Below are 26,697 nucleotides of genomic sequence, written 5' to 3'. Positions count from 1 at the left end.
AGCCTAGGGTGAGGGCAGTGGGGCTGCAGACCGCCCCCCACCAACAGAGCCCAGGAGAAACCAAAGGAAGGTGGTCGGGGACAAGCAGGTGGGAAATCCCTGAGTGGGCTCTGCTGGCAGTGCTCCATGCTCATAGCCGGTGTCTGACTTTCCCCAACCCCACTTTTGGATGGATGGGCGAGAGAAGCAAGTGTGGCTCAGCAGGCTGCAGAGTGAGCTGGTGTCTGTGAGAGAGGCAGGGGTCCTCCTGGAGACTGGGCCTTGGGTCAGCGAGGGACATGCTGACCCTACCTTGTGCAGGTTAGAAGTTGGACAGTCAACAGCCCTTCCATGATGGCAAAAATACACATGCTCGTTGAAGGCTTTGTAATTTACACAGGCTACAGGATGACTGTGGAGTCGCCCATTCCATCCACAAGGCATTTCAGGCAGGTACCATGATCAACAGATGCTATTACACCCCCATTGGATGAGTGAGGATGATCAGGGTGACAAGGGATTTAGGGTGAACATGGGGTCTGTATGTGTACAAAGATGAGGATCACTTCCCTACTGCTAAAAAGGGGACATTGAGCTGGAACTTGAAGAATGAGCTGTTGTCCATCTGAGGGAAAAGGCAGAGAAAGGACATTTTAGGCACAGAGAGCATGTGTGAAAGGATGGGGGCATGAGGAGACATGTTGTATGTAGCAATAGTAACAGGAATGATTGCTAACATACATTGCGGGCATACCACATGCCAGGTGCTGTTTGGAGGACTTCATATACTGAGCTCAAATCAGTTCTCACAACTGCCCCATCTGGTAGATGCTAGTGTGAACTCCATTTCATAGATGAGGAAATGAAGGCACAGAGAATTAAGTGATTTCCTTAGGGTCACAAGGAGAGCAAGTGGTGGAGCCAGGACTGGAACCCACTTGAGGGACAAGAGTCCAACAGTGTAATCAAGGTGGTAAGGGCTAGGCAGGAAGGGATGAAGTATGTGGCTAGAGAGTTGGAGTGGGGTGATGATAAAGGAAGGTATTTAGATTTTATCTAAGAGGCAATAGGGAGCCTTTGATGGTCTAAGCAGGGGAGTGTTAGAAAGGTCCGTGTGGCACTGGAAAGAGGGTAAATTGAGAGAGAGAATAAAGCCACGAAGAATGTGCTGGGGAGGTAGCCAGATCCCTTGTTACATGTCAGCCAGACTGCTTTTTCCATATGGGTAACCATCACCCGCTCTGGAGCTCACCTTCAGAACATGCGTTATAGTATTTCACAAATTCTTCCTGGGAGACAAGAGCTCCACCTGGACCTATGACATGACTGGTACCTCCCATGTCACATTCTGTGCCCCCAGTAACTGCATTTGGCTCTGTTTTCCTTGGATTGCTAGACATTCTTTACCTCTTTATTTAATGCACTAGCTGGTGTTTCTTTTCACCCTAGGAGCACAGGGTAGTATTAGAGTCCTTGAAAAGGTGTTTCAGATATTCTCAGTGGGAATCTCTTCCACTGGGTGTGACCCTGGACAAATGCCTCCTCCCTACTTTCTTTGCTGCCTGCCTTGTTTCTCATATATGCATGGGCTGATTCTGCCAGGCAGCCAGGTGGCAAGTTGACCCGCCCACCAGTCCCCATTCTAAAGAGTGGCTGTGTGACTTTGGTGAAGTCACTGTGTCTTCCTGGGATGCATCTGAGAGGAAGGAGGCTGTACTAGACGATACAGACAATACCTAAACTGTCCTCCAGCAAATCAAGTTTGCTGTTTCTAGAACCTTTACTTTCGAGAGTCTAATTTTACTCAATGGTTCAAGGTATATTTGTAGAGTCAGGCATGGTGCTAGGAGATATGGGGGTGCAAGATAGAGAGAACCCTTGCTATTGTTCTGGCTGATCATACGCAGTAAGTGATCCTATTGAACATCCATTCTCTGAGCACCCATTACCTCCTGGATCTGCTGCTAGAGGCTATGAGAGGCATAGAGAAGATGAAGATATGGTGCCTGCTCTAGACTAACTTTTCCTCCAAGTCCACCTCCTTAAGAGGAGACAGCCAGCTGAATGTGAACAGGAGGACTCCTTAAAAGGTAAAGATGCTCCTTTTCCTCGCTACCTATAACATTAGTCAAATAAGTAGCCGTGTCAAACCTGGTTTCTTTTGGGCATGGCTTCCGGGTCAACGCGTCTCTGACACTTGCCCCAGATGCAGCAGAGTTGCGAAGTGGACATGGCTCCGTGCGCCCACCAGGTGGCGGCATTCTAGCATATTCCCTAACATCTGGGGTCATTGAGAAACAGCACCTTGTGTTGGTGGAGGGGAGAGACCACTTCATCTCTAATCCAGGGCCCATTCATATTGATCTTCTGGAAAGTCCTGGGGTTAGGGGGCTTGCGGGGGAAGGAATGGTGGTTGTGCAAAGGAAAATGGCGCTAAATGCTCCATCCAACAAACCGGTCTGGCTGCCTTCTGGAGCTCCCCTTGTCCCCAAGTCTGTGTTTGCTGATAAATTTGCATCATTACTTATTTACTTGTCATTCTCTTTTGTCCAGTTGGCACCATGTCTATTTCCTCTTGGAATCCATGGTGCCTACACAGAGTCTGACCCAGAGTAAGGAATACGGCTCTTGGTCGAAAAAAAATGAAGCTTATTTTAAGCAAGAACTTAAAACAGACTCTCACCTAAGGACCACCACCCAGGTGAGGGCTTCTTGGTCCACTAACATCCTTGACCTCAGAGATGGAAATTGCAAGATGGGAGACTGAGAGCACTGTTCAAAGTTCCCTAATGTGAGCCATTGGAGAAATGGCTGGGATCAACTTTCCTATCTCTGCTCAAAAGATGTCAACCTTGTCCACATCAGCCAGGATGTCAAGGTGGAGAGGATAGAAATTCCGGATCTGGCTGAGTCTAGTGTCCACCAGAGAAAACTTTGGCCTTTAATCTGGGATTTTATATCATTTGCACCTCTAACAGAGAGAGAGAGAGGGGCATGAGTTGGGTCCACCAATTGGGACAAGCAGGTCCAACCTGCTTCTCTGCTGTCTTCAATTCCATTCAGACCCCTATGCCCTGCTGCCTAGCACCTCCATCTTCCCCGCTGGGGCTCCAGCAAAGAGGAAGGCAGTCAGAGCCACTCAAAGGGTCCAAGCTCCTTGCATTCCAGCCCTGGTCAAAGTCAGCCCGGGAACAAGTGGAGAGCCCCTCTTGAAGGAAGTGATTCAGAAACCATGATGGCCTGGCGGCCCGCCGTGACTCACAGCACATCAATGGGGGAATTGTCTGTGGAAGCTGAGAATTCCAAAGCTCTTTTCTTTCCTTTCTTACTTACTTTCTTTTTTTTTTTCTTTCTTTCTTTTTGCCCTCCCCTTGGCGGCATTGTGCAACAGCAGGGCTGCCCAGAAACATGTGGTTTTCATCATTGGCTCCACAACTGCCTTAGAGCACAGTGGAGAAAACAAGATGGAGAGGGAACAGGATACAAGGGGACCTGTTGTGGTCAAGTGGGGTCCTTCTCTTTCACCCCACCTTTCTTGTCAACACCAACATCCTCAAAGAGCATCTGGAACAGAAGGGAATAGAATTTTGGATCTGGGAGAAAACTTGGAGTATATCTCATCCAATAACTCTATGTACAGATGAGGAAACTGAGGCCTCAAGAGGGGATGTACGTGGCTTGCCAAATGTCCACAGCCAAGTTGCATCTTGCATCTTGCTGCAGCGACTGAATTTTCTTAGCCTCCAAGTCAGGAAATGTAGTTTGACAAAGGATACTTTTTTTCCATGGAATGTGACAGATGAAAAGTCATACCAAGTTTAGTTATAAATCTCTCCATTGTCCCTTTCCTCTTACCTACCAGTCTAGGGAGTCTGTTTTACCCAGAATCATCTGTGGGGTCACGTGCAAAATCTAAAGGTCTTTTTGCAGTTGTCATCTGATTGGCCATCTGCGTAGTGAAATTAACGTGAAATTAATGCTCATGGGTTTCTAGGTATTCCCCCTATGCATCCACTCCTACCTCTGTAATGTCTCCTTTTCAGCATTCTTTTCTCCTTCCCTGGCTCTCAGATGCCTTAGTTCTACAGGGCTTTCTTGTCTCATTTCATGTCCATGTTCATGGTTTCAGTGGCTATCATTCAGCTGAGGACTCCCAAATCTTATCTCTAGTCTGTTCATCATTCCTGAGCTACAGACGTGTACACACAGCTGCCTTCTCAGTGCCTTTCTTGGATTCCCCAGACGGAACTCATCATTTCCCTCCATAGCTCTTTGACTACTTTGATTTTATTACCAAGTAACTACGGGACCAATATAGTTAGTGTTCCAAAGCACGTGCTTTGGCGTCTTAGTGACCTGGGCCTGAGTCCCAGATATGCCACTTAACTGGCTGTGGGGCTTTGGCCAAGTTACTGACCTTTCCAAGTTCCTCATCTGTAAAATGGGGATAATAAAAATACCCACTTCATAAGGCTGTCATTAAGAGGAAATGAGTTAATACAATAGCATTAGCACGATGCCTGGCACATAGTAAATACTCAGTTACTGCTAAGCTGTTATTTTTATTATGTACCTCAGCATCCTCCTGACTTGAGCCACACTGAATTCTTAGCATTTAAAATATTTACTGACCACATATGTGCTCCAAGCACTGTGCTTGGTATAGAATTACACGAGCGGATAAATGAATTTTCTGTTTTAAAATTGCCTTACAAAGTATCCCCATTTTACAGATGAGGAAGACACTCATCACATTCTAAGAAAAGCAAACAAACAACCAAGAGACTCCCTCATATTCCTTCTTACTAGCCAACAATTTATACTGAATATGATGACACAGAACAAAAGAAAATGGTAGGCCAATTCATAGTTCTTTTTCTTTTAGTCCTTCCTTATTCAACAGTAAGCCTCAAGTAGAGGGGGTTGGAAGAATGTGTGTGCATCAAAAAGTGAAATAAAAACAGTAGAGTTAGTTTTGTGCAGTATTTGGACTATTCAGGTCAGAAGGAAATACATATGCATGTGATATGCATTTGATCAGGAAATACATATGCATGTGATATGCATTTGGTCAGGAAATACATATGCATGTGTCTTCACCCAAATCGCATCTTGAATTGTAGCTCCCATAATTCCCAAGTGTTGTGGGAGGGACCCGGTGGGAGATCCTTGAATCATGGGAGTGGTTTCCTGCATACTGTTCTCATGGTCATAAATAAGTCTCACGAGATCCGATGGTTGTATAAGAGGAAACCCCTTTTGCTTGGCTCTCATTTTCTCTTGCTGCCACCATGTAAGATGTGCCTTTTGCCCTCTGCCGTGATTGTAAGGCCTCCCCAGCCACGTGAAACTGTAAGTCCATTAAACCTCTTTTTCTTTATAAGTTACCCAGTCTTGGATATGTCTTTATTAGCAGTGTGAGAACTGACTAATACAGCATATAGGAACTATGAAATATGAATTGTGTAATTTTGTTGATTCTGCTTAGGAGTTCCACGTTTTCATATTTGCATTTAAAATTTTGCATTGCACAATGTAAAAGTAAATGGTAAAATCCATGCTGATAATGTAAAATTTCATTTATTTATTTTACCTAGAATGATATTAAATAGCAATTTAAAAAGCACTATGACAAGTCAAGAGAGAGATAGTGGAAGAAAAGAAAAAGCTTTATATTTAGTATCTTTAACAGCATCCTCCCGCCACCCAACACACTGCACGTTTTGAAAAAGGGATCCTGCAAATTATACAGCCATCCCTGACTGAGAGAGGGAAATGTCTTTGAATTTTAGACTTGAGGAGAGATATGAAAAGCCTCTCAGAGAACCTTGCTCTGCTTACCACCCACCATATTGCATGTGAAGATGCTGAGACCTACAGGGGGTCTTAAGGTCACACAGGGAGCAAGCAGATCAACCAAGACTGGTGCCCATGCCATCGGACTCCATTCCTTCCCAGTCTAGAATTCTTCACCTAATGTGTGCTCTTCCTTCTGTCAGAAATCCCACCTTAGGACGTGGAGGTAAGATTTCCTCTTTGCAAGTGAAACCATCCAGTCAGTACTTGGCTGATGATGTGCAATTGACATGCCTTCCATCCAAGGCCAGGGAGACTTGACCAGCACTTGGTTAAAAGTAATAAATCATTTTCAGGGGAAAATCAAGTGGTCGGTGTTTTAGTCCTTGTCTTTCCTGACCTGACAGCAGCATTTATTTATTTATTATTTTTTATTCCCATAGATTTTTGGGGAACAGGAGGTGTCTGCTTACATGAATAAGTCCTTTAGTGGTGGTATCTGAGATTTTGGTGCACCTATCACCCGAGCAGTATACACTGTACTCAATTTGTAGTCTTTTTTTTTTTTTTTTTTTTGAGACAGCGTCTCGCTCTGTGGCCCAGGCTGGAGTGCAATGGCGTGATCTTGGCTCACTGCAAGCTCCGCCTCCCGGGTTAACACCATTCTCCTGCCTTAGCCTCCCTAGTAGCTGGGACTACAGGCGCCAGCCACTAACCCCGGCTAAGTTTTTGTGTTTTTAGTAGAGATGGGATTTCACCGTGTTAGCCAGGATGGTCTCAATCTCCTGACTTCGTAATCGCCTGCCTCGGCCTCCCAAAGTGCTGGAATTACAGGCATGAGCCACCGTGCCCAGCCTAATTTGGAGTCTTTTATCCCTCAACCCCTCCCACCCTTTCCTCCTGACTCCCCAAAGTCCGTTGTATAATTCTCTCTCTCTCTTTTTTTTTTTTTTTTTTGAGACAGAGCCTGCTCTATCACCCAGGTTAGAGTGCAGTGGTGCCATCTCAGCTCACCACAACCTCTGCCTCCTGGTTCAAGGGATTCTCGTGTCTCAGCCCTCCATGTACCTGGGACTACAGGTGTGTCCCATCATGCCTAGCTAATTTTTGTATTTTTAATAGAGACAGGGTTTTGCCATGTTGGCCAGGCTGGTCTTCAACTCCTGGCCTCAGGTGATCCACCCGCTTTGGCCTCCCAAAGCACTAGGATTACAGGTGTGAGCCACTACATGTGGCCCATTGTATCATTCTTACTATGCCTTTGCATTCTCATAGCTTAGCTCCTACTTATGAATGAGAACACACGATGTTTGGTTTTCTATTCCTGAGTTACTTCACTTAGAATAATGGTTTCCAATTCCATTCAGGTTGTTGCAAATGCCATTATTTTATTCCTTTTTATGGCTAAGTAGTATGCCACGGTGTGTGTGTGTATACACACATATATATATACACACACACATATATATATCTCTCTCACAGATTTTTATCCATTAATCTCACAGATTAATGGGCATTTGGGCTGGTTCCATATTTTTGCAATCGCGAATTGCTAGCAGCAGTATTTAATCACGCACTCTTCTGTCAAATATTCGTGTCTTTTGGCCTTTAGGACCCAATCTCCTACCTTGCTGGCTGCTCTCCCTTAGTCCCCATCACAGATTCTCCCCTGCCTTCCTGACTTTGTAACAGTGAAGTGTCTCAGGGGTCAGCTCTCAGACCTTTTCTCTTTTTCTGTCCATACTCATTCCTTTAGTAACCTCATGTTGCCTAATGACTCTTAACACTATCTATATGCTGATGACTCATCTGTTTATATTTCTAGCCCTGACCTCTCCCTGAATTTGTTCTGAATTTGTTCTAACATGTCCAACTGCTTGCTCGACATCTGTACTCTGATGTCCAATGGAATCACACACTATATCTGTAACTGAGCCCTTAAATCTCTTCCCCAGCTCCAAACTAAGTCCTACTTCAGTTAATGGCAGCATCAGGTCAAAACCCTGCGGCTATCTTGATGCTTCCTCATCTTTCACACCTCACACCCAATCCATGAGCAAATCCTAAAGCCTCTACCTTCAAAATACGGTCATTTTCCTCCACCGTGACTGCTTCACCTTGGCCCAAGTTACCTGCATGATGCCAGTAATCTTTGAATTGGCCTCCTTTTGGTCCTCATCTCTCTTTTACCCAGAAGGATCTCCTTGAACCACATGTCAGAGTGTGTCACTCCTCTCTTAAAAACCTCTCAATAGTTTCTCATCTTACTCTAAAAAATAGCCCAAACCAAACAAGTCAAGCAAGTCACAGAGCCCGACAGCATTCAGGCATTCAGCCCCCAGGGCCTTAGGACCTCAGCTCTCTTGTCCCCTTTGTCCCCTCTCTCACTCTGTTCTGGCCATGTGGCCTCCTTGCTCTTCCTCCAACTCACTGAGGACTCTCCCACCTTAGGCCCTTTGTCCTTGCTGGCCTCTCCCTGCAATGCTCTTTCCCCAGAAATCTGGAAGGCTCCTTCCTTCACCTGCTATGGGTCATTATCAGAGGCCACTCTCTCATGAGGCCTTCTCTGGTCACCTTGTTTAACATGGCGGCCCCTTCCACTCCCCATGCACATTCCCATCTCCCATCCCTGATTTTTTTATTCCCCATAACACTTATCTCCATCTAACATGCCATCCAGTTGACTTTATTTTCTGTTTATTGTCTGTTTCTCCCTGTTGGAATGTAATTGCTTATCTGTCTGTCTTGATGTATTTTTTTCAAGTATCTAAGTCGGCCCTGCGGTGGGCTGTGGTCCAGGGAACATTATGGCCAAGGAATAATGAACCATCTCCCCACCTTGACCAAGCTCCATGAATGTCTTAGACTCCATATTCCAGCCTCTACCTGGAATGTCCTTTGTCTGTTTCTCTGAATACCATGCCATCCTTCAAGGTCTGGTTGAAAAGTGACCTCCTCTTGGAAGCCTTCCCCGATCCTCTTCTTTCCCGACCTTGACTCCATCTAACATGCCATCAAAATTAATTTAAATTCAGAAGGGGGGCCCTTTGTGCCTGTTTTTTTTTTTTTTTTTTTTTTTGAGATGGAGTCTCGCTCTATCACCCAGGCTGGAGTGCAGTGGCGCGATCTTGGCTCACTGCAAGCTCCGCCTCTCAGGTTTATGCCATTCTCCTGCCTCAGCCTCCCTAGTAGCTGGGACTACAGGCGCCCGCCACCTTGCCCGGCTAGGTTTTTTGTATTTTTTTTTAGTAGAGACGGGGTTTCACTGTGTTAGCCAGGATGGCCTCGGTCTCCTGACCTCGTGATCCGCCCGCCTCGGCCTCCCAAAGTGCTGGGATTACAGGCGTGAGCCACTGCGCCCGGCCGAGAGCTCTCTTATATGATGCCTTATGGAGATAAAAATGAACACACACCAAAGTATACAGTGGTATGTATTTGCAAGGCAATCCAGCAATTTGGCAAATTAAAATGTGCACCCCCTTTGACCCAGCAACCCACTTCAAGGAACTTGAAGCAACTGAGCAACCATGCAGAGACATGTGTGCCAAGACTTTGCAACACTTTTGTATGGTCAGCAGGGGCTGGTTTAATAACCTTTAATACTATAGACTACTCCAGGTTGATGGAAAAATACATCCAGATATTTTCCATCTTGAAAAAAACTAAGTGTCAAATGATATGCATAGTATGATCCCTTCAGTCTTACAGAAAGCATGATGGAAGGAAAGAGAGAATAAAGAAAGGGGAAAAGGGAGGGAGGGAGGGAGGAAGAAGGAATGAGAGAAGGAAGCAGGGGAGGAAGGGAGTGAGTGAGTGAGGAAGAAGGAATGAAGAAGAAAGAAAGGGAGGGAAGGAGTGAGCGAGTGAGGGAGAAGGAATGAAAGAAGGAAGGAAGGGAGGAAGGAAGGAAGACAGATTGTATGTTACCTTGAGATTTGGCTCTAAAGTCTGCGGATAAAACAAAAAGGGGCATAACTTAGCCAGGCGTGGTGGCACATGCTTGTAGTTCCAGCTACTCGAGAGGCTGAGGCAGGAGGATCACTTGAACCTGGGAGACACATGCTGCAGTGCGACAAGATTGTACCACTGCACTCCAGCCTGGCAGCCTGGGCAACAGAGCAAGACTCTGTCTCAAAAAAAAGGGGTGTGCGGTGCATAAGGTGAAAATTACCCTTTCTACAAAAGATAGTACAAAGCTCCACCATTTTCTCAATGTTTTCCTCCAATATTGAAGCACATTTCTGGTGTTTCCACGGAGCACCAGATAAAGTAATGATTAGACTGTGCTTCGGGGCCACACTACATAAAAGACACCCACTGTGTTGTAAAGGCTAGAGCATCCCTCAGTTGGTATCAGTTCCTGGAAACCCGCAGGTCCATGCCTCCCTTCTTGGACCTCCTTGGAACTGTGTGTTCACTGAGGAGAAGGGAAGGAGAAATTTGCAGTACTCCTTCAATTACTCATTTCTGACTCTCCATCTCTGTCTGTGTTTCCTCTGAGTATCCTGAATATGTGTTCTGTGTGACTCCAGTGGATCTATGCATGGCTGTTTTTTGGGGTTTTTTGGTCTTGTTTTGTCTTTGTTTTGTTTTGTTTTGTTTTTTGAGAGGGAGTGTCGCTCCGTCGCCCAGACTGGAGTGCTGTGGCGCGATCTCGGCTCACTGCAAGCTCCACCTCCCAGGTTCACGCCATTCTCCTGCCTCAGTCTCCCCAGTAGCTGGGACTACAGGCATGAGGCACCGCGCCCAGCCTGTTTGTTTTTTACTTTATGCTCCTTCACAGTGTTTGAATTGTATACAAGGACACTTTTACAATGAGGAATGAAATAAATGTTTGAAAAATCACATCATAGATGCAGAAATAGAAAGTATACACAAAGAGGCTGGGCGTGGTGGCTCACGCCTGTAATTCCAGCACTTTGGGAGGCCGAGACGGGCGGCTCACGAAGTCAGGAGATCGAGACCATCCTGGCTAACACAGTGAAACCCCGTCTCTACTAAAAATACACAAAAAATTAGCCAGGAGTGGTGGCGGCCGCCCGTAGTCCCAGCTACTCGGGAGGCTGAGGCAGGAGAATGGCGTGAACCCGGGAGGTGGAGCTTGCAGTGAGCCCAGATCGCGCTACTGCACTCCAGCCTGGGCGACAGAGCGAGATTCTGTCTCAAAAAAAAAAAAAAAAGAAAAGACAGTATACACGAAGAGTGTAAATTAGCTTTTACTTTAAAAGTAATCAATTGTTTGGAAGTGTTATAAAGACACTGTGGATGAGAAATTGTTAACATTGTTACTAACTTCTCAGTGAAAATGACAATTGGTTTTGTTTCTCCTCTGTTCCCTCATTTCCCCCCTCCCTCCTCCCTTCACTCCTTTTCTTCCTTTCTCCTTCTCCTTCCCCTCTTCCTTCCTCCTCCCTCCTCCCCTCCTGCCTTCCCTTCTTCCTTTGTTGTTGTTGTTGGAAGCTGCAGTGTATTTCAAGGAGCCAGCAAAACCCTTACAGAACTGATGGAAAGGGACAAACAGCATGGAATTAGGGCTACCCAAATATAGTGCGTGGTACACAAAAATGCTTCCGGTGAGTCTATTTGGGGACGAGGGCAGGGAGAAGGAGGAGAGGTTGGCTTTTAGCTTCACATTGTCCCTGTGCACTCCAGGACCTGCCATCTGCCCCATGAAAGGCCCCAGTGTTCAGATGCTGCTGCTGAAATTCCCCTTAGGATCCAGAGTGGGCCCAGGCTCATGGTGCCCTGTGTTCTAGGAGCCACACGACTTCACAAACTCACCCTTGCATTTGCTACATTCTTAGCGGGGCCCTGGAACAAAGGAGACGCTTAATAAAAACAGTTGACATTTATTAAGCTCTTACTATTATGTGCCTGACTTAGGTTACCTTTTATAATTTCTCAGAAATCCTATGAGGCAGGTATGCAAATCTATATTTTGCAGATAAGGAAACTGAGTCATAGACTAAGTAATTTCCCCAGGCTTGTAGATGTGGGATTTGAAACCGGGTTCTTAGACTCTAGGGCTAGTCCTTTAACTACACCCTTTACTGCCTCCAAAAATTACGCTGAATGAATCAGACTTGCTCTTATGTCCTGTCAGGAGATATTTTTCTCTAATAAAATAGGGATGGGAGGTGTGTGTTGGGGGAGCTTTCTAGCTTGTCATTCCTTACGGGCCATCAGGTTGGTGAGGATTAGAGCCAAAAATGTTTGGGGAAGAGAAAAATGGAACCACATGATCTGTTCCTGAATTCTCCAACAGATCCCTTTGGTCCCAACCTCCAAGTGAGATTCATTATATTCTCTCCTGCTCTACACACTAGTTTCTCTAGTTTGGAGTCATAAACACTGGTGTATGCAAATTAGGCATCAGAGAAAAGAGAAGGGCTCTCATTTGCCACAGTTGGAGTAACCACTAGAAAGATGGCAGAACCTGTAAAAGAAGACGGCATAACAGTGACAGTAATGGTGGGCCTGTTGTTCTCTAATGCCCATTCTCCCTTGTTCCAAGGTTGAAGAACTCCTAATTTGTAGTTTTATACATGGTTGTCCAGAATCAAGGCTGTATTTTCCAAACTGTTTTCAAATTAGTTGTGGCCATATGATTACGTTCCGGTGAGTAAGATTTAAGTGGAAGTGTCATCTGACAACTTCTGGGAGACTTCCTTAAGGGGGAGCTGAGACATTCTCTCCCTTCTTCTTCATCCTTTTTTTTCTTCCTGTTGGGTGAAATGCAAATAGGATGGCAGGATAGGGCAGCCATCTTGGGCCATGAGGCAGGTATAGCAACATCTGTACTTTTCAGATAAGAAAACTGAGAATGCAATGGAAGCAACAAGCTAGAAGGAGCTTGACTCCCTGAGGTCTTCATGAAACAGTGTCATTATACGAGCCCCAGACTGCTTACTTCTGGACTTCACTGCACAAGAAAATTAAACTTCTATCATATTTAAGGAATATTATTTTGGGACTCTGTTATTTATACCAATTAATATACCTCATCATGGCTTCTTGGAAAGATTTCAGAATTGGTAATAAGATTTGTTTTATTTCCATCTTTTCCCCTAACATATATGCTTCTAAATTCTCTTGTTCCCAATATAGAAATTAGAACTAGATATATCTCCCTCACATGCATTGATTTTTATATCATAGTAAAATACATTGCATAGGAAGGAGAATACAGATTTGAGGAGTGGATGCAAAAAAGTCTGAGGGGATCTGATTACACTGGTATATTTTGGCTTTAGGCTATAGGGGGAAGAGATCCTGCTTAATTAATTGATGTAAGCACAAAACAGAGACAGGATTAAACATTCAAGCTACAGCAAGACCAGAGATGACGCTGGGTCTCTGAAAAGCTGGAAAGAGGGATCCTCTGTGTTTCTTTTTTTTTTTCTTTTTTTTATTATACTTTATGGTCTAGGGTACATGTGCACAACGTGCAGGTTTGTTACATATGTATACATGTGCCATGTTGGTGTGCTGCACCCATTAATTCGTCATTTACATTAGGTATATCTCCTAATGCTATCCCTCCCCCCTCCCCCCACTCCACAACAGGCCCCGGTGTGTGATGTTCCCCTTACTGTGGCCAAGTGATCTCATCGTTCAATTCCCACCTATGAGTGAGAACATGCGGTGTTTGGTTTTCTGTTTTTGCGATAGTTTGCTGCCAAAGGATTATAAATCATGCTGCTATAAAGACACATGCACACGTAAGTTTATTGCAGCACTATTCACAATAGCAAAGACTTGGAACCAACCCAAATGTCCATCAATGACAGACTGGATTAAGAAAATGTGGCACATATACACCATGGAATACTATACAGCCATAAAAAAGGATGAGTTCATGTCCTTTGTAGGGACATGGATGCAGCTGGAAACCATCATTCTCTGTGTCTCTTAACCTTACGTCTCTATTGTTTGGATTCAGTCTTCGTCATGGTGGCTTTGTGGCTTCTTCCACAAGGTGAGTTTTGTTATCTTACAGCATTAGCCATTGGAGAGGGATGACTCCCTTTCTTCACTCTGTTGTGAGGGCTCTCAGGGAAGAGCTCTAACTGGCCTAACACCAGTTAGGTGTTAGGTTCAGCTGCTCTCCCTAGAGACCTATCAGTCATTGCCAGGAAGCATACTGTGCAAAAGAACTGTTCTTGCAGAATGTGGCTATGTGGATTGTATATAATGAGCATGTGTTACTTTTATCGTAAGTGATGAGATGAATGTCTGGAGTAATGAGGTAAGTGTGGGACGTGATAAGTAGGAGGGCATGGGGGGATGGGCTTCCTAAAAAGACAGCGCTGACAGCACACTCCTAGGTGACCACTACGGTGTTCAGGAATAGTGAGAACAATTCTATTGACAACGGAGCAAAGTGTGGTGGACCCGGTGGAAGTCAAGAGACCCGGATTCTAGCCCTGGCCCCATAAGGCTATTTGGCACGTCTGTTTCTTCAGTGGGTTTCAGTTTACACATTTGTCAAGTGATGATGTTAAATCAGCTTGAATTAGTTCAGTTGTTTTCAAAGCATTTTTTAGTTCACGGAGGTTTTGCAGGGGCACGGGTTAGGGTGCTAGGGATCTTCACTAGATCTTTCCATTCTCTACAAACCCGCCCACTTTCACACACACACGCATTCATGTGTACTCTTACACACTTACACTCCCACCCATGCTCACAGACACGCACACATGCACACACTTCCTGTCACATACACCCATCCACATCCACACTCACTCTTACTTCCTCATACTCACCTGCACAGTCTTCCACATTCATTGGCATCCTCTCACACTCATCTCACATACACACACACCCGCCTATAAACACACCCTCCCTCACACACGGACATATCCACACTTACACACACACGCTGTCACACAGGTGCGCGCACACACACGTTCTCACACAGGTACACACACACATATGCTCTCACAGAGGTGCACACACACATGCTCTCACACAGGCGTGCACACACACACTCTCACACAGGTGCACACACACATGCTCTCACTCAGGTGCACACACATACGCTCTCACACAGGTGCACACACAGTCTCACACAGGTACACACACACATATGCTCTCACAGAGGTGCACACACACGCTCTCACACAGGTGCACACATACATGCTCTCACACACGTGCACACACACACACTCTCACACAGGTGCACACACACGGTCTCACACAGGTGTACATACACACATATGCTCTCACACAGGTGCACACACACACACATGTTCTCACACAGGTACACACATATGCTCTCATGGAGGTTCACACACATGCACAAGCTCTCACACAGGTGCACACACATGCTCTCACACAGGTACACATGATCTCACACAGGTGCACACACACACATGTTCTCACACAGGTACACACACATACACTCTCACGGAGGTTCACATACACACACAAGCTCTCACACAGGTGCACCCCCATATACATGCTCTCACACAGGTACACATGATCTCACAGAGGTGCACACACACACACTCTCACACAGGCACACACACATGCTCTTACACAGGTGCACACACACACTCTCACACGGGTGCACACACATGCTCTCACACAGGTGCACACACACACATGCTCTCACACAGGTGCACACACATGCTCTCACACAGGTGCACACACACACGCTCTCAGGTGCACACACACATGCTCTCACAAAGGTGCACACACACACATTTAGCATATGCAGAGTCACATTTGTTCTCCAGAGCTTGCTGGATTGGATGATCTCAAGTGTCCCTCACAAGTTCTCAGCATCGGTGGTTCCATTCAAATTGGGAACTGTCCAAGGCTTTGAGCCCTAAATTCTGGAGAGCAGCAGTTGATACAGAGAAAAGTCATAATGAAGAGGGTCCAAACAATCATGGGAGACTTTCTACCCTCCCTTGCTCTTCCTCCCCCATCCATCATGGCCAGCAGCAGGATGTGTCCTTTCACTAGTGATGGAAGATAGAGAACATCTGTAGACTCCCAGGGAGCTGCACTTATGAAAAAAGGTCTGCATAGCCCTATTAATATACAATGTCTTGCCCATCCTTGGGTCCATCTCTACAGTACTGATCCATCTTTAAATACATATAAAAATAAAATCCAAACATAAGACTATCTGGCAAAAAATGAAATAAAATAAACATATGTAGATGAGGAAAAAAATTAAGATGCATGGTATGTTTTGCTTTGGAGCTGTTTTCTCAGTGAACAGTCACCAACATAAAGAAACTGATGGGTGAGGCTGGAGAGAAATGGATCGTCTTGGAGAAATCTCAGCGCTAAGTTTCGGGTCAGGCGTCTTCTCCCCGTAGGCAGGTGTGTGCTTCCAGTGTTCCTGTTGCTTGGGGCAGGGACGGCCCTGCCATCCTTTGCTATCTCTCTGATCTCTCCACAGGCTGCTATGTCCCTCTGCCTGGTGAGAAGACAGACTCTCCCAAGCACAAAGCCACGCTGTCTTGAGCTGGCACCTTCCTGCGTGGGAACCCAGAGTCACTCTCAGCAGCCCTTTCTTTCTCCTTGCAGCCTGTGAGCTGGGGAGGCAGCCAGCTAGGGTGGTTCCCACGTTGGGAAACTGGGTGGGGTCTGGGGAGCCCCTTGGCCTTGGTCAAGAAGCCAGACCCAGGTCCCTCCCTGGGAATTCTATATAATGCAAACGTGGCGAGAGAAAGAGAGCTTTGTGGAGAGTCGCCTCCCATTGGGACATGGGCTGGTTGGCCACTGATACTGATGTGGGCTGAAAGAAGTGGCTGTTGTTTTACCAGGGCTAGCAGCTGGTTAGGACGAGGCCCAATCCCCTTTGGAGGGCCCCAGATGGGGTTCACGTGGGAAAAAATGGATCTCAGGGCAGAATCTGATGTGGATTCCTTTCTAGGTGTTGAGAAAAACACAAAACAATAACTCTTCCTTCTGCCTCCTAAGAAGTAGAGTAGGTTCAGCAGGATGAAGGAGGTTTCTTGGGATTAAGGGTACGTAGGATGTTCTTTGGCAAAGGCTGTCATGCTTTGAAAAGGGGGGTGCTCTATGGAGCTGTGGGGGAGAGGGAAGAAGGGAGGTTCCCACATATAGGGTGTTGTGTCAGAAATGAAGAGGGAGGCAGCTTCTCCTTCTTCACTATCTCCAGACCCAGCAACAGGAGTCAAGGGTTGTCCCCAACACAGCTGAGTAGGACCCTCCCCACTGTGGGTCTTGATGCAGAGCATGGGCCGTGTGGTCATTGCACATGGATGAAATGACCAAGCCTGTCTTCCATGTTTCAGGCACAATAAACAAAAGATTTCAAGAAGCTCACGGTGTACTAGGGAAGGCAGACAAGCCAACAGGCAGATCTGACATAGCACCATGATACTGGAAGGCTGGCAGCCGTGGGAGTTCCCAGGAGGGAACACCATCAGGACTTGGAGAGCCAGGGATGGCTTTCTGGAAGAAGCAACCTTTAAGCTGAGAGTTCAGAGATGAGCTGGGCTTAGTCAGATGAAGGAGGGGCAGAGGGCCTATTCTAGACAGAAGGATTTGTACGTGCAAAGGCTTAGGGATGAGAGAAAGATGGTGAGTTCCAAGAGTTCAATATGGCTGAAGGTTTTACCATATGTAAGTTTCCCCAAATGAGGTGATGTCAGAGAAATGAGCCTGGCTCTGATATGCAGGATGGTGCTGAGGAGTGTAGGCTTTCTCCTGGGGGCGAAATCATCTCCTGGGAGCCCTGATGGGTATGGAGCTCCAGAGTGGCACCATTGTGTGTGAACTACTCTTTGGAGGTGTGGCTACTCTGTGGGAGTTGGACTCAAAGGGGATAAAGGTGGGGAGGCTGTTGCTGAAACCTAGGCAAGAGATGACAATGGTGAGAGTGTGGACAGTGGCACAGGGGATGAGTGCTGGGCGGGAAGGGACACAGATGGAGGGCAGCCTAGATGTCGGGAGAGTGGGAGAGGGAGAAGGAGAGGTCAAAGGTGATGCCAGGTTTCTGGTTTAGCAGAGACTGAGATTTTTTTCCAGTTGTACCCTTCCAGCTCTGGGGAAGCCAGTTCTGCAGCCAGTCTTGTCTGTCCCTGAAGGATGGTTCTCGAGTTGGGATTAGGGGTGGGGAGGCACCTGGGAAAGCAGTGTTCCAGTGAAGATAGTGGTTCTGATAGAAAGACTGGACTCTAGCCTGCGTATTTCTCATCTGACTCTGCCACCAGAATGTTCATGTCATGAGGGGAGGGGCTTTGCTTCTGTTGCTCTCTTTTGTTGCTACAGATAATGCCTATCAGTGCTACCAGTTGCTGGAATAATGCCTGGCACACAGGAGATGCACAGAAAATGTTTGTTGAATAGGAAAATGATGGTGGCTACAGGTACAGGATTGGGGGGATTTACCATTCCAATCAGTGAAATGGGGATAACTGGATAACTTTGATATGTCACAGAAATGTCGCTCTGGTCTCATCATTCCTTTTGATCAAAGGTTGTCTAAGATGGTGCAGATGACCAGAATGGAGAGAAGAGGTATAATGGCATATGTATGCACACATAGGTATGTAAAGTACACGCCCTAGATGATAAACAAGGAAATACACCATGATGGCTTAATAACTTTCACTGTCATCATCAGCATGGGTGTCATCACTAGCTTAGATTGAGACGTTAACGTGTACCAGACACCAAAACTCGCAGGCGCTTTATATCCATTATCTCATCTAATCATCACAGGAACCCTATGGAGGAGATCCTGATATGATTATAGTTAGACTCCTGCAGAGACTGAGACTCAGAGAGGTAACAGAGGTGCCCCTTGTCACACACCTCAGATGTGCCGGGCCAAAGACAACAAAGTTCTGTCTGAATCTAAGGCCACTTTCCCTCTAGTCTGAGCTCTTATTTCATGGAAGAAACAAATGTGGTTGAAACAGAAACTGTGGGTAGAGAGAAAACTGGACAACGTCCCAGGAGGCCTCTAGGCCTGTTAAGAGTCCAAATGGACTGGAGAACTTGCTTTGGCCCCTGACCTGGCTGGACAGTCAGCAGGAAGTATCATCTTGTGAGTCTGTTAATTTACCATCCACCTGCAAGCCTTGTCATGTATCTTCCAGACCTGACAAAATACCAAGAGACCCTCACCTAACACAGCCCTGTCCCTGCTTAGTGTCTTTTCAAAACCACCCCCAACTCTGAGATGGGAGAGCTGGGAGCAGGTGCCTGCCACATCCTCTCCTGGAATCACAGTGCAGCAACCTAGGGCTATCGTCCAGCTGCCCAGGACATGGCATCTCAGGCTGGGGTGATTCTGGAGCCGCCGGGAGAATGGCTGGCATCTGGTGTGCGGGGCTGATGCTGGAGATGTTATTAAAAAGTGCTTCGTGCAACTCTGCACCCCACCTCAGCCCCAGAGTAACACGTTTATTCTCTTTCACCCAAGGGCACCCTCTAGATGAGTCACTGCTCTGGGGGAAGGAAGTTACTATGGAATCTGAAATCAAAGGTGCCACTTTTCTGATTATTATTATTTTTTTTTTTTGAGACAGAGTCTTGCTCTGTCGCCCAGGCTGGAAATGCAGTGGCACGATCTCGGCTCACTGCAAGCTCCGCCTCCTGGGTTCACACCATTCTCCCGCCTCAGCCTCCCAAGTAGCCGGGACTGCAGGTGCCCACCACCACGCCTGGCTAATTTTTTGTATTTTTAGTAGAGATGGGGTTTCACTGTGTTAACCAGGATGGTCTCGATCTCCTGACCTCGTGATCCACCCGCCTCGGCCTCCCAAAGTGCTGGGATTACAGGCATGAGCCACCGTGCCCAGTCAACAGCTTCCATTTTTAAATGGCCAACAACTCTGATTATTAAGCTAAAAGCCAGCTAACCTGCATGAAGGCTGATTCAGTTGCCTGCTTATGTTGGTTTTCTTCTCACTGAAAACTTGACGAAAGTCTCCCTGAGCTAGCAAGTGGTGAGGGGGAGGCGAGATCACAGATAGGGATGCAGTGACGGGGAAGAATTTCCCCCTTTGCCCTAGGAGCCCCCTGATGGCCAGAAACCTAATCAGAGCCCAGGTGTCCTGCTGGTTGTTATTGCATGAGGACCACAGGTGAACTGGAGGAAATATTTGTCTTGAAGACATTGTTCAGCTCTCATCCAAACTGTCATTCTGTGGTCAATTCCCGATCCAGTGGTCCAGGGCACTCTTCCAGCCCCAGAATGAACTCTGAGGATGAAGACTACCTGAAAGGTATCTCAGATGATACTGGTCCAAGATCTCCCCTGAGGAGCCCTCCCAGCCCCTGCCCTTGAGCACCCATATTGAACTGTCTTTCATCAAGCCTCCTGCCTGCACAACAGAGTGTGTCCACTTGGAGAGAAGTTCTGGGTGATGTCCACAATGCTGGTTCATTAAGGCGTATCCCAGGGACTGGAAGCCAGTCATCTCATCAGGGAAGGGCCTGGATATTTGGAAGGAGCTGGGCAGAGGCAACAGGTCCCAGACAGCTTGGCACCAGCAAGATTTATCCGGGCACTTGTCAGAACTGCCAGCTTGTCCTGGGGAGTTTCCCTCTCTGCAGAAGCCCGGAGGTGTGTGGACAGGGCGCTGTGCCAATGCAAAGTCTCAATTTAGCCTCCTTCTCCAGGCACACACCAATCATAACAGCTTCCATTTTCTTTTCTTTTTTCTTTTCTTTTTCTTTCTTTTTTTCTCTTTTCTTTTCTTTTTTTTTTTTTTTTTTTTTGAGACAGAGTCTCGCTCTGTTGCCCAGGCCGGAGTGCAGTGGTGCGATCTCGGCTCACTGCAAACTCTACCTCCTGGGTTCACGCCATTCTCTTGCCTCAGCCTCCCGAGCAGCTGGGACTACAGGCGCCCGCCACCTCGCCTGGCTAATTCTTTGTATTTTTAGTAGAGATAGCGTTTCACTGTGTTAGCCAGGATGGTCTCGATCTCTTGACCTGGTGATCCACCCACCTCGGCCTCCCGAACTGCTGGGATTACAGGCGTGAGCCACCGTGCCCAGCCAACAGCTTCCATTTTCAAACGGCACCCACGTGACAGGCCTTGTGCAGCCAGCTCTACATGATCTCCTCACATCCTTCTGAGAACCATGCACACTTGGGGATTATTCTTCCCCTTTACAGGTGAGAAAACTAAGCTCAGAGGCTGGTGACAGAACCACGACAATTTGAAGTCTAGTCAGTATGGTTTCAAAGCTCAAATTCTTTGCGATTTAACTCAACAAATACATATTGGACATACATGTTGTGGCAGACACGATGCTAGACTCGGGGGCTTTAGAGATGGATAACACTGTTGCTATCCTCTAGGAGCTTACCGGAAGTTTTGACATACCCCTGAAAATGCTCTAGCACCTGGGATTGAGGAGGCTTAGAGGAAGGAGGAATTCACTCTTTCTGGGTAATCGGTGATGAGTTTTTCAGAAGCAGTGATCCCCGATCCAACTTTCGAGGAGTGTGCCGGGGAAGAAGACCCTTCCAAACGCACTAGTATGTAACACATCTGTACTAGGATGGTTACTGTACCATTGTTCATGGGACATGGGAGACTGCAGGGCAGTGTGCATAGGTAGGGGACTGGTGGAATAAATTGTGGCCCAATCACATCAAAGAATATTTTGAAACCATTGAAAGAAACAAATTAGAGTCATATCAAAATGACACAAGAGCGACTGGGCGCGGTGGCTCACACCTGTAATCCCAGCACTTTAGGAGGCTGAGGCGGGTGGATCACGAGGTCAGGAGATCGAGACCATCCTGGCTAACATGGTGAAATTCCATGTCTACTAAAAATACAAAAAAAATTAGCTGGGTGTGGTGGCGGGTGCCTGTAGTCCCAGCTACTGGGGAGGCTGAGGCTGGAGAATGGCATGAACCCGGGAGGTTGAGCTTGCAATGAGCCAAGATAGCACCACTGCACTCCAGCCTGGGTGACAGAGCGAGAATCCATCTCAAAAATAAAATAAAATGGAAAAAAAAAAAAAAAAAAAGACACAAGATTGAGTGAAAAGCAAGCTGGAGAGAAGTGTGTGTGTGTGTGTGTGTGTGTGTGTGTGTGTGTGTGTACACAGATAGCCATGTATGTTGATAGGAATTCAGAGCAAGGGATTCCCTGCAGAAGACACAGCATGGTCAAAGGTAAGGAGATGTAAATAACGTCTGGGGAACTACAAAGAACTCAGTTCTGCTGGAGTGTCATGAGGAAGGTGAGGCCTCACAGGGAGGCATGAAGTTCCCAGGAGCTGAATAGTAGGTGTGGTTGGAATGAGAGTTTGATTTGGCAATTGGATAGGCATCTTTAGGAATTGGCCCAATCTGGGGAGACTCGTGGCTGAATTCAGACTGGGATTGGGTGTTGTAATGGTCACAGCCCGACAGAAAGGGTGGAAATGAAATTTGGCTCTAGAATGGAAGTCCAGTCAATGAAGTGAAGCAAGAAAAACATTGGACAGGAGAATCCAGGTACCTGCGGCCCAGTCCAGTCTAGCACAAACTCACTATGGGCTCTCAGACGTCCCTTCTCCTTTCTGAATCTCTCCTGTCGATTCCCACCTCTCTCCAAATGTGTGCTGTCAGATCACACAGAACACCCCAGCCACATCCAGGCAAGGTCCCTCAACAATTAGTCTAGGCAGGACAACAAACTCTAACCACATATCTGTCCCCACTGCTCCATGGGAAGTACCCTTACTAAGATCATCCCTGTTGTTGAAAGACCTTCCTCCTCCTCCTCCCTCTTCTTCTCCTTCTCCTTCTTCCTCCTTCGTCCCCCTCCTCCTCTTCCTCCTTCTTCCTCTTTCTCTCCTTCTTCTCCATCTCCTCTTCTTCCTCCTCCTCCTTCCTCTTTCTTCTTCTTTCATCAGAAGCATTTGACTAAGGAGCCATCCTCTCCTTTGCAAACACTTTTCATCTCAGCTTGTGTGACAGGACAACTCTCACAGTTTTTCTTCTCTTCCTTCATCTTCTTTGCTGGCTCTTCTTTTTTAAACTCTGAAATTTAACTGCTGCTCTATTTCTTTGACTATTTTAGATGCCTCATTAAAGGGAATCATGTAGTGTTTGCCTTTCTGTAGCTGACTTATTTCACTTGGCATAATGTCTTCCAGATCGATCCATGTTGTAGCAAAATATCAGGATTTCTTTCTTTTTATTAAGGCTAAATAATATTCTATCGTATGAGTATATCACATTTTCTCTCTCTTTCTTTCTCTCTTTCCCTTCCTTCCTTCCCTCCTTCTTTCTCTCTTTCATTCCTTCTTCCTTTCCTTCCCTTCCTTTCCCTTTTCCTCCCTCCCTCCCTCCCTTCGTTCCTTCCTTCCTTCCTTCCTTCCTTCCTTCCTTCCTTCCTTCCTTCCTTTTCCTTTTCCTTTTAATGGAGTCTTGATATGTCACCCAGGTTGGAGTGCAGTGGTGCGATCTTGGCTCACTGCAACCTCCACCTCCCGGGTTCAAGCAATTCTCCTGCCTCAGCCTCCCGAGTAGCTGGGACTACAGGCAGCCACCACCACACCCAGCTAATTTTTGTATTTTTAGTAGAGATGGGGTTTCAGCATGTTGGCCAGGATGGTCTTGATCTCTTGACCTCATGATCCACCCATCTCGGCCTCCCAAAGTGTTGAGATTACAGGCATGAGCCACTGCGCCCGGCAATACCACATTTTCTTTATCCATTCATCTGTTGATGGGCTTTTGTGTTGCTTCCATATTTTGGCTATTGTGAATAATGCTGAAATGAACATGAGAGTGAAGGTATTTCTTTGAGATCCTGATCTCAATTCTTTTGGTTATATATTCAGAAGAGGGATTGATGGATCAGATGGTGGTTTTACTTTTATTTTTTTAGGGAACTTCCATACTGTCTTCCGTAGCAGCCGCACCATTTTACATTCCTGCCAACAGCGTATAAGTATTTTAATTTCTCCATAGCTTCATCAACACTTTTTAAAAATAACAGCCATCCTAACATCCTCACAGGTGTGAGGTGATATCTTAGTGTGGTTTTGATTTTCGTTTCCTAATGATTAGCCATGTTGAGCATCTTTTCATATACCTATTGGCCATTTGTATGTCTTCTTTGGAGAAACACCTATTCAAGGTTTTTGCCCACTTTAAAATTGGGTGGGGTTTGTTTTTTGGCTTTTTTTTTTTTTTTTTTTGCTATTGAGTTTTAGGAATTCTTTATATATTTTGGAAATGTACCCCTTACAGCTTCCACAGTAGTTTTCGTCATGCTTATTTTACTAAATTACCTTGATTATTTACCTTGTCTATATATTTCTTCTCTGTTTCTCCCACTAGAATATAAACTCCATGAGGGCACGGCCTAGTCTGGTTTATTTATGTCCTCAGCACCTCAATGCCTGGCACCTAATAGAGGTTCAGGAAATATTCTGTAATTGAATGAATAAATAAATAATTATTGATTTCTACTTCTAAAGGGTCCTTCTTTATTTACTTCTAAACTACAGCTTACCATGGTGCCTTGGATAAATCTCTCATTCTAGCCACATCCTCAGATAGTCTGCTTCCTTTTCTGTGGCTCCAGCTCAAATTCAATTTTCTCCATGTGGTCTCCTTTGACTTTTTATGGCAGAATTATTCACTCCCTTCTCTGTGCTCCCATACCCTTTGCCTCTGCCTGAATTCATACACTTGTTTATTCTACTTGATAGTACTGTTTGCTTTTTCCTTGCTTGTCTTCCCCAGAAGACTGTAAACTCTTTGAGGACAGGGGTCATGCTCTAATTTCGTCTGTATTCCACAGCATCTAGTTCAGTGTGTTTTTCAAATCAAGATACCTTGTTGAATGGGATGGGATCTGGCTGACAGCACTTTCACACTGTTGCTTGCACAGACTGGCCAACTGGTTTACCTGGTTTGCCCAACAAAGCCTCCTTAGATCTAGGTTGACTCCCTGTTCCAGAAGGCAATCCTGTGTACTCAACTTGCTAATGGGTTTCATCCTTTGGATTCAGAATTTCCTATTTGTTCAGAGTTGTAAATTTCAGTGCCAAGCTACAAGTCCAGCTCCTTCATTATCCTCTCTTTTATGTTCATGGCATATTTCAAAGTCAACATCTAAAGTCAAAAATCAAAGGATTTCCAAACTTAGTTTTTCCTCTCTCTTGAGGTTCCTTCCATATATCTAGGCTATTGCTAACATCAAATGTCCCAGCTCCAGAAATGTAGGCTGGGCTGACTTTTTTCTATTCTCTAGAAGAAAGCTGTGAAACTCAGCAAGATGTGATTCCTCCCCTTCTCCACATATCTTTACTTGTTAAATTCTACTTCTTATTTAAGGCTCAGCACAATCAATCTTTTCTATGTTTCACATATCACTTGTTATGATAAGTGAGGTGGGAAGCTTGCCTGGCAGGCTCAAGGAATGGCAAGAAGGCTGATGTAGCTTGGTGAAGTGAGGGAGGACGGAGTATGGGAGATGAGATGGCAGAGCCGACAGGGGTTGCAGAGGGTGTAGAGGAGTGGTTCTCAACTGGGGGTCCATTTTGACCTCCGGGGATATTTGGCAACATCTGGAGACATTTTTGGTTGTTACAACTTGGGAGTGGGAGGTGGGATGCTACTGGCATCGAGTTAGCAGACAAAGATCAGGGACAGTACCAAATGGCTTGCCTGGCAGGTTTGAGGGTGTGGAGGAGTGGTTCTCAGCCAGGGGTCATTTTGACCCCAGGGGACATTTGGCAATGTCTGGATATTTACCTTGTGCCTGGATTTGTTCTAGATACACTTTCACCTACATGCCCTCTCATCTTCTCAACAGCCATGGAACCCACATATGATCCCATTTACCATATGAGAAAACCACAACTCAGAGAGGCTGAGGTTCCTGGTCAATATGTGACCAGGGCAAGACTGGACTTCAGCTCACCTGACTGGGAAGACAGTGCTTTCTCCATCCTATTGGGCTGTTGCAGCTGTTGACTCAATCCACCATTTGCAATAGTACCTCACTCTATTCAACAAATATTTTGCAAACACTTCCTATGCACCAGGTGGTGTTCCAAGCACTCAGAACACCATTAGTGGATGTAGCAAACAAAAGCCCCGCCTTCATAGGTCTATGAAGGCATATAGATAGTTACATTCTAGTTGTGGGAGACACACTAAAAACGATAAATAGATAAAACAAGTTATGAAGTACTAGAAAGTAAGAAGAGGTATGAAACGAACTGCAGGGCAAGTGGGATAGAGAGTCCTGGAGGTATGGGATGGTGGACACAGTTTCAAACACAGCGGTCACAAAGCCACATTATGAGGGTGATGTTTGAGCCGAGACTTAGCAGAGGGAAGAGAGTTAGTCACATGGGATTGGGGAAAGATGATGTAGCTTGGTGAAGTGAGGGAGGAGAGAGTATGGGAGATGAGGTGACAAAGCTGACAGTCTGTGGAAAGAGCACCCCAGACAGACAGCAGGTACAAAGGCTCTGAGGTGGGAGCTTGCCTGGTAGGTCTGTGGAATGGTAAGAAGGCTGATGCAGCTTGGGAAAGTGAGGGAGGAGAGGGCATGGGAGATGAGGTGACAGGGCAGCAGGGGTTGCAGAGGGTGCAGAGGAGTGGTTCTCAACCAGGGGCCATTCTGACCCCAGGGGATATGGGCAATGTCTGGAGACATTTTTGGTTGTCACAACTTGGGAGTGGGGATGGGATGCTACTGGCCTCTAGTAGACAAAGGTCAGGGATTCTGCAAAACATCCTACAATGCACAAGTTCGCCCCCACAAAATAGAATTATCCAGCTCCAAATATCAGTTGTGTAGAGACTGAGAAACTCTGATTGAGAGCCAAGATCTTTTGAGGATCTTGAACAGAGGAGTGACATGATTTGACTTATATTTTGCAAGATGCCTCTGGCTGCTGTATTGAGAATAGAGAGACTATACGGATAAGGGCAAGGGAGGAAGCAGGGAG

The 26,697-nt window shown here is 46.2% G+C and overlaps 1 protein-coding gene and 1 long non-coding RNA gene across 7 annotated transcripts in view; one reads left to right on the top strand and one right to left on the bottom strand.

Moving 5' to 3' along the window:
* Positions 1 to 26,697, bottom strand: part of SYN3 (synapsin III) — a 543,931-nt gene that overhangs the window by 147,616 nt on the left and 369,618 nt on the right. The gene's annotated exons all lie outside the window — the stretch shown is intronic.
* LOC103888323 lies at positions 5,297 to 12,758 on the top strand. Of its 2 annotated transcripts, XR_652793.4 has the most exons (4): positions 5,297 to 5,331; positions 5,772 to 6,001; positions 11,236 to 11,348; positions 12,584 to 12,758. It is a non-coding gene; the product is annotated as an uncharacterized LOC103888323 (long non-coding RNA). The 2 variants fall into 2 exon arrangements; XR_652794.4 differs by lacking the exon at positions 5,297 to 5,331 and having other exon boundaries at positions 5,572 to 6,001.

This window comes from Papio anubis, chromosome 16, assembly GCF_008728515.1.
Source record: "Papio anubis isolate 15944 chromosome 16, Panubis1.0, whole genome shotgun sequence".
In the NCBI taxonomy this organism is placed as follows: Eukaryota; Metazoa; Chordata; class Mammalia; order Primates; family Cercopithecidae; genus Papio; species Papio anubis.
This window is presented reverse-complemented; position numbering and strand designations above follow the sequence as displayed.